Here is a 6,886-nt window from a genome sequence, read left to right on the forward strand (position 1 = left end):
CATTCATATACCACAACTTGTTCAGCCATTCCTCAATTGATGAGCGTCCCATCAATTTCCAATTCTTTGCCACCACAAAAAGATCTGCTATAAATATTTTGTACATGTGGGTCCTTTTCCCATTTTTATAATCTCTTTGGGATACAGACCTAGAAGTGGTATTTGCTGGGTCAAAGGGTATACACAGTTGTATAGCCCTTTGAGCATAGTTCCAAATTGCTCTCCAGAGTGGTTGGATCATGAACCTTTTTTTTTTTTTAAGTAGAAGAGTGGCATGATTATAGACAGTGGTATAAAGGACAAATTGAAAAGGAGAGAAGCAAGACACGAAGAACACAAGAAGCTATTAAATAGGATTCCAGAATGACAGGCGCAGAGCTGGAATGGACCTTAAAGCTCTAGTCCAACCCCTCATTTTACAAATAAGGAAACTGAAGCCCAATGAGGTCACACAAATAGCAAAGGGAGGATTTTAACCTGGATCAATGCATTGGCTCCAAAACCAGCATTCTTTCAACTGTACCATGTCTTAAGGAAAGAGGTAGCAGGTATATAAAATAGGATGGTCATAGAAGGCATATAAAAGAAGGGATTAATGCAAGAGAATGGTTTTTGTCCTTCATTCTTGAAGAAGACTAAAATGATCTCACCATATTCGGATCAAGGTACCGTGTGTCCAACTGTGGCTGATCAGATCAGTACAAGCTCAGAAGGCTCTGCCACAGATTGGGCACATACGGCATGGGTGATGTCTTTTGACTTAAGAATAAATTGGATTTGAGTGAGGCAGAGATGTGCAAAATCATCAGCTTCACTACCTCTTCCAGAGTCATTGGAGTCCGGTGGCAAAACAAAAGTCAAGATGACTGGTGATGGCTCAAGATGCAGTGGACGACCTTGGTGTCTTCAATGTCTAACCGAGCTCTAAGAACTCCACAGCAACTGCTTCGCCTGCCTTAATGGCCATTGGGACAAATTGTTGTTATTTGCCCATTCTGCCAGAAGAAGTCTTCACATGCTGGGGTAGACACCTCCTTAAGTCACCAGTGGGTTTGAGACCCCTTGGTTACCTTCAACTCAGCTTAGCCCGTCTGCCAAGATGGTTTTATCAGGACGTGGCCATTGCACATGCTACAGCTTGTTGGAGCCACAGGTGAGAGTTGAGTGAATCAGGTGGACACTGAAGGTGGAAAGCAGCCCTTGCACCAGAGGTCCTAGGCTTCCCTGAACACACCCTATTCCCCTGCAAGAGAATACAGCTTGTAAGACTATCAAACTGACTATGTGAAGAGGGAGAGTCAAGAGTCAAACATGAATGAGTATTCAAGGCTGAGAAACTGGAAGGATGCTGGTATTATCAATAAAAACACAAATGTCAGGAGGAGGGGCAGGTTTGGGGAGGAAGAAAGAGTTCAGTTTTGGGACTTGTTAAGTTGATGCCAGTGTGACATCCAGCACGTGGTTATAAATATTAGGCTTTGAACTCTGAGAAGAGGTCAGGATTCAATACAGAAATTGAGGAGTCATTCATATAGAAGTGTTCATCGAAGCCATATGGGTATGAAATCTGCAAAGCAAAGATCTAATTTAATACAACTCTTCTGTATTAAAAAAATGAGCAGAATTCAATTGAAAACCATTGTTTTATTAGCAGACAAGTTTTTTTTAAAACAACAACAACCAGGAGTTAGAAATTGGTTAGCTGGTAAAATATTCAAATGTTCCGAGTTTAATTAAAGAAGAATTGAATTAAAGAAGGCCAAAGATTTATTCCTTAGAAAAGAGGGGAATTATAGTGTAGAGAGTAAGCGCTGTATTTGTTTCTTTACTGCAAGGATCTGCAATTGATTTCATAAGGCATTCCTTCCACTGATTGAGAACACAACCCCTCAACACCTTACCTAGGCAATCTTCAAGAAGTACCAATTCCAAAATTGTTATTATCCTGTGGTCAACCTAGTAACAAATGCCTCTGATGGTAAATAGACATGTTCTGACAGATATGCAATCTTACAGACCTGTTAAAACTTGAGAACTCCGACATAACCTTTTAGGGTCAATCAAAAGCAGTAATTAAATGCCTCCTCTATATGAGGTAGCTGGCTCAGTGAATAGAGCACTGGGCCTGGAGTCAGGAAGACCTGAGTTCAAATACAGCCTCAGACTTTAGCTGTGTGACCCTGGGCAAGTCATTTAATCTCTGCTTGCTTTAATCCACTGCAGAAGGAAATGGCAAAACCGCTCTGGTTTCTTTGTCAAGAAAACCCCATGGATGGTATGGTTCACAGAGCCATGAAGAGTTAGACACAACAAACAACTAAACAACAAAATCCAAAGGTAAAAGTCACTGCTTACATTCTATTTGGGGAGACCACATATGTATGTACAAAATATATGTTAGGTAATTTGAGGAGGAGAAAGCATTAGCATCTCAAAGGGAAAAGACTCATGTAGAAGGTGGTACTTGAATGGAAGCTTGAAGAAAACTGAATTCCAAGATGTATGGAGATCAGGCAGGAATGCTTGCTAGCCATGGAGTGACATCTGGTACAAAGTCACATAACCAGGGGATGGAGTGACTTGCCTGAAGAAAGAAAGGCCAGGGAGCGCAGTAGATAGAGCTCCGGCCTTGGAGTCAAGAGGACCTGAGTTCAAATCCGGCCTCAGACAGTTGACACTTACCAGCTGTGTGACCCTGGGCAAGTCACTTACCCCCAATTGCCTCAAAAAAAAAAAAGAAAGAAAGAAAGGAAGGAAGACCAGTGTAAAGTAAAGTAGTATAAAGTAGTATAAAGAAGGTAAAGTCCATGAAGGGGAGCAATGTGGAATAAAGCTGGAGAGGTAGGGTGTAGTCAAGTTGTGAAAGGCTCTAAGTGATAGCTTCTTTTGAATCCTAGAGTTAAAAGAGGGCAACTACAGGTTATTTGACTAAGGGAGTGACATAGACCTACAACTTAGAAAAATCTCTTTGGCAGCTCTGTGGAGGATGCTTTGGAATGGAGAGAGTCTTGAAGCCAAGGGAAACCAAGTGGAAAGCTATTGCAATTGTCCGAGCAAGAGGTGACGAGGACTTGCACCAGAGTGGTGGTTTTGTGAATAGAGAAAGGGATAGGAGGCAGAGCCAAGATGGTGGGGTTAAAGCAGTGACTTGCTTGAGCTTTCCCCCAAACCCCTCCAAATACCAGTAAAAAATGGCTCTAAACAAATTCTAGAGCAGCGGAACTCACAAAAAGACAGAGGGAAACAAATTTCCAGCCCGAGACAACCTGGATGGTTGATTGGAAAGGTCTGTTGCACCAGACTGGGAGAGGAGTGCAGCTCAGCATGGGCACACAGGCAAAGACCAGGCCTCAGAGAACCTGGAGCAGGCCTCAGGGGACTGAATCACAGGCAGCTGTGGCGGTTTCCAGACTTCTCAACCCACAAACACCAAAGTCCACTTAGAAGGTCAGTAGGAAAGGTCTGTCAGACTGTGGTGAGAGAGAGGCTCAGTCCCTGCCCTAGTCCCCTGCTTCTGGAGCTTTCTGTGCACAGACCGAGGGGAAATCGAGTGGCTGATCAGAGGGAGATTGCAGGGATCTCTTTGCTGGTGCTGAGGCAGGATTCTCTTTCTTTGCTGTGCTTGGATCTGGATCGTAGTTCTGGGTGGTGGTCCTAGGGCTAGGCGTGCTGGTATGGTGGAGCTTATAGCGGCAGGTGGAGAGGGAATCCTCCTCACTGTTCCAAGGCAGAAAAGAGTGCTTGTGGTCACTCATGGACAGAGCACAGGCCAGGAAAGGAGTAAACACTTCGCCCTTGATCATACCACCTTGGAAGAATGGAAATTTACAGGTCCCTAGAAGTATCTCTGAAAACAGTTACACAAAACCTCTGAAGCTTGGGACAGTACATTCTCCACCCTGGAAGCAGACCCCTACCTTAACAAAGAGTTTAAAACTCAAGTAATTGGCTGGGAACATGAGCAAACAGCGCAAAAAAGTCAGACCATAGAAAGGGATGGAGTCAAGAGATAAAGAAATAGAAGCAAGAGTTTGGCAACTGATTAGAGATATGGAGTAAGGAGTCAAGGATGATAGGGTTGCTATGGGTCATCTTAATACCACATTGAGGCATTAGAATGAGACACGTAGAATAGTCCTTCTCCCTACACATGTGAGCTCCCCACCCTCAATTAGATTGTGAGCTCCTTGAGGGCAAGAACAATCTTTTGCCTCTTTTTATATCCCTCGCTCTTAGTACAGGGCCTCACACATAGTAGGTAACTCTACTACCATCTTTATCATGCCTGACCCAGAATAAGCTCGTCACAGGAAACTCATCATCATACAGATTGCTTCGCCTTTGGTGCTCACACCTCATTAGTACCTTCAGTTCTTCTGACTCTCTGATTGGAGATTTAAAGGGTAGAAGCAAAAAACTCCTCTCGTAGCTTTCTTTTATAGAGGGCTCAAAATCCCAGCCATTTCTTCATTTGCCACCTGTTTGGTTTCATTTCCACCATTATCATCATCATTTCCGTGTTGTGGGGTACCCTTTTCCCTCTTCTTTCAAAAAAAAAAGACCATTTTTTGTGTATTGTCTTCCCACATTAGATTGAGGGGAGGGACTGTCTACAGTACCTGGCACATAGTAAGTACTTAATATTTATCGTGTTATAGTATGATAAATGTTTATTGACTATCTACTGGTTTAAAAAAAAGTAGCATTCCACATTTCTTTAAAACTTTCTGACCAGAGAGTTCATTATGTACACTGCCTCATTGCCTCTTCGTGGCCCTGAGGAGTCAGGAATCCAAGTATTATTCTCTCCACCTTATAAAAGGAAAAAAAAATGGGTTTGGAGAGAAGAAGCAACATGGCCCCTTCATATTGATAGCAAGGAACCAGAACTAGAACGTGGACCCAGCTTTTCTGACTCTTAGTCAAGTACTCTTTGCATTACATTACATTGCATTTAATTAAAGTCATGGGAATGAGGATTTAGACCTGAAAAGGACCTTAGAGATCATCTAGTACAAATCTCCAATTTTATAGATGAGGAAACTGAGGCCCAATGAGATTGTTACTTGCCCAAGGTCACACATAGTAAGTTCTTAGAATCAGAATTTTAATCCAGATCCTGTGTTTCCTAACTCTAACACTGTTTCCATTAGTCATTGAAGGTGTTTGGCCACAACATGGAAGCAATTTCCCACAAGGAGAAAAGAGGAGAAAGAACCAAAGAGATGGTGACCAGTGAGTTCACATTCTATCTTTTCTATATTCTAATTTCTGTATTCTATCCATTCTATATTTGCAAAGGTAAACAGTTGCCAGACAAAGCCCTATTTCTTCAGCTCATTAGGCAAGCCAAGGAAGCAAAGGGGGATACCTCATTCAGTCAGCTTATATAAAAGTCTGTCAGTGGAAAGACCACTGGATTTTGAGTCAGATGACTGGTGCAAATACTGGTTCTGCTGACTTACTGCCTCTGTGAACCTGAGTAAGTCATAACCTTGAGGGACCTAGTTTCTTGGTCTATAAAATTAGAACTGTGACTAGGGGGGAGCTGCTGGGGTCTACCTACAGGGGCTAATTTCTGGAGAGGGGTACACTTCCTCCCCAGTGGAATGTACTTCCTCAAAGTGATCCAGAGTCTGCCATTCCCATGCCTTGAAATCTTCCAGTAGCTTGATCTCCAACTTAGTTGAGTGAGAGGGGGATAAAACAAGCCCTGTGAGATGAGGGAGCCAGATTTCAGGCTTGCAGAGAAGGAGTGGTGGTGGTGGTGGTGGATTGTCTTTCATTCTTGAAGAGGACCAATGACATTAGGAGGGTGATGTCTTGACTTTCAAGTGAATTGGATTTAAGTGAGACAAAGCTATGCAAAGTCATCAGCGCCACTCTCTGCTCCAGAATCATGAGAGTCTAGGGCAACACACAGGTCAGGACCACTGGAGGTGGCCCAGGATGCAGTCTTTTGCCCAAAGTCATATCAGGTGAAAGAGCTGAATGTCAGTGCACTCTTTCCACAGTACACACTGCTGCCCATAAAATAAGATGAAAATTAATAGAACATAAGCAATAAAAATGTAAGAAAGTTGCAAAGAGTTTTTGGTAACAGATTTTTCAACCATAGGCCATGGAGTTGCCACACTTGTTCTCTAATCTGATTATCCTGGATATGTTTATATTCCACAGTACAGCATGTTTACCATCACACAACTGATCAAAAGATATAGTGAATATAAGATCTTCCTATGTTTACTGAGAAGGGAAAGGGGAGAGGTGACAGGATGCCCCTCTTTCTGTGCAACTACACCCCATGAACACAGGGCCTCATCCCACCCGTAACTGAATTTGCCCAAAGCACCAGGATTCCTAGTAAGCACTTTGTGTAAAATGATATCATTGGGTGACATGATCTTTATACTGGTCTCTTAGCTCTAAATATATTTTATAATTAGGGACTTTTCTCTTTCAGTGTAGAACCACACCTTACCTAGAACTCTTGCACAGCCTGGGAAAGCCTCTAACTCCAAAAAATGTATCACTTTCCAACTCAAGATTCATTTAAGTAACAGTTGATAATAGTGGGAGAAAGTGCCACATTATACTTATGTTCCAAGGAAGCAGTATTGGATAGTGGAAAAATCCCTAAATTAAATAGCAGAACACTTTGGTTGTGGTTTCAGCTCTTGTATCATTGACTAGCTATTAGGGCAGCTAGGTGGCACAGTGGATAAAGCCCCAGGCCTGGAGTAAAAAAAGACCTGAATTCAAATCCATCCTCAGGTACTTATTAGCAGTGTGACCCTGGGTAAGTCACTTAACCCTGTTTGCCTCAGTTTCCTCACCTGTAAAATGAGCTGGAGAAGGAAATGGCAAGCCAATCTAATATACTGCC

Source organism: Vombatus ursinus, unplaced genomic scaffold, assembly GCF_900497805.2.
Source record: "Vombatus ursinus unplaced genomic scaffold, bare-nosed wombat genome assembly UNPS02014893.1, whole genome shotgun sequence".
NCBI classification, from domain to species: Eukaryota; Metazoa; Chordata; class Mammalia; order Diprotodontia; family Vombatidae; genus Vombatus; species Vombatus ursinus.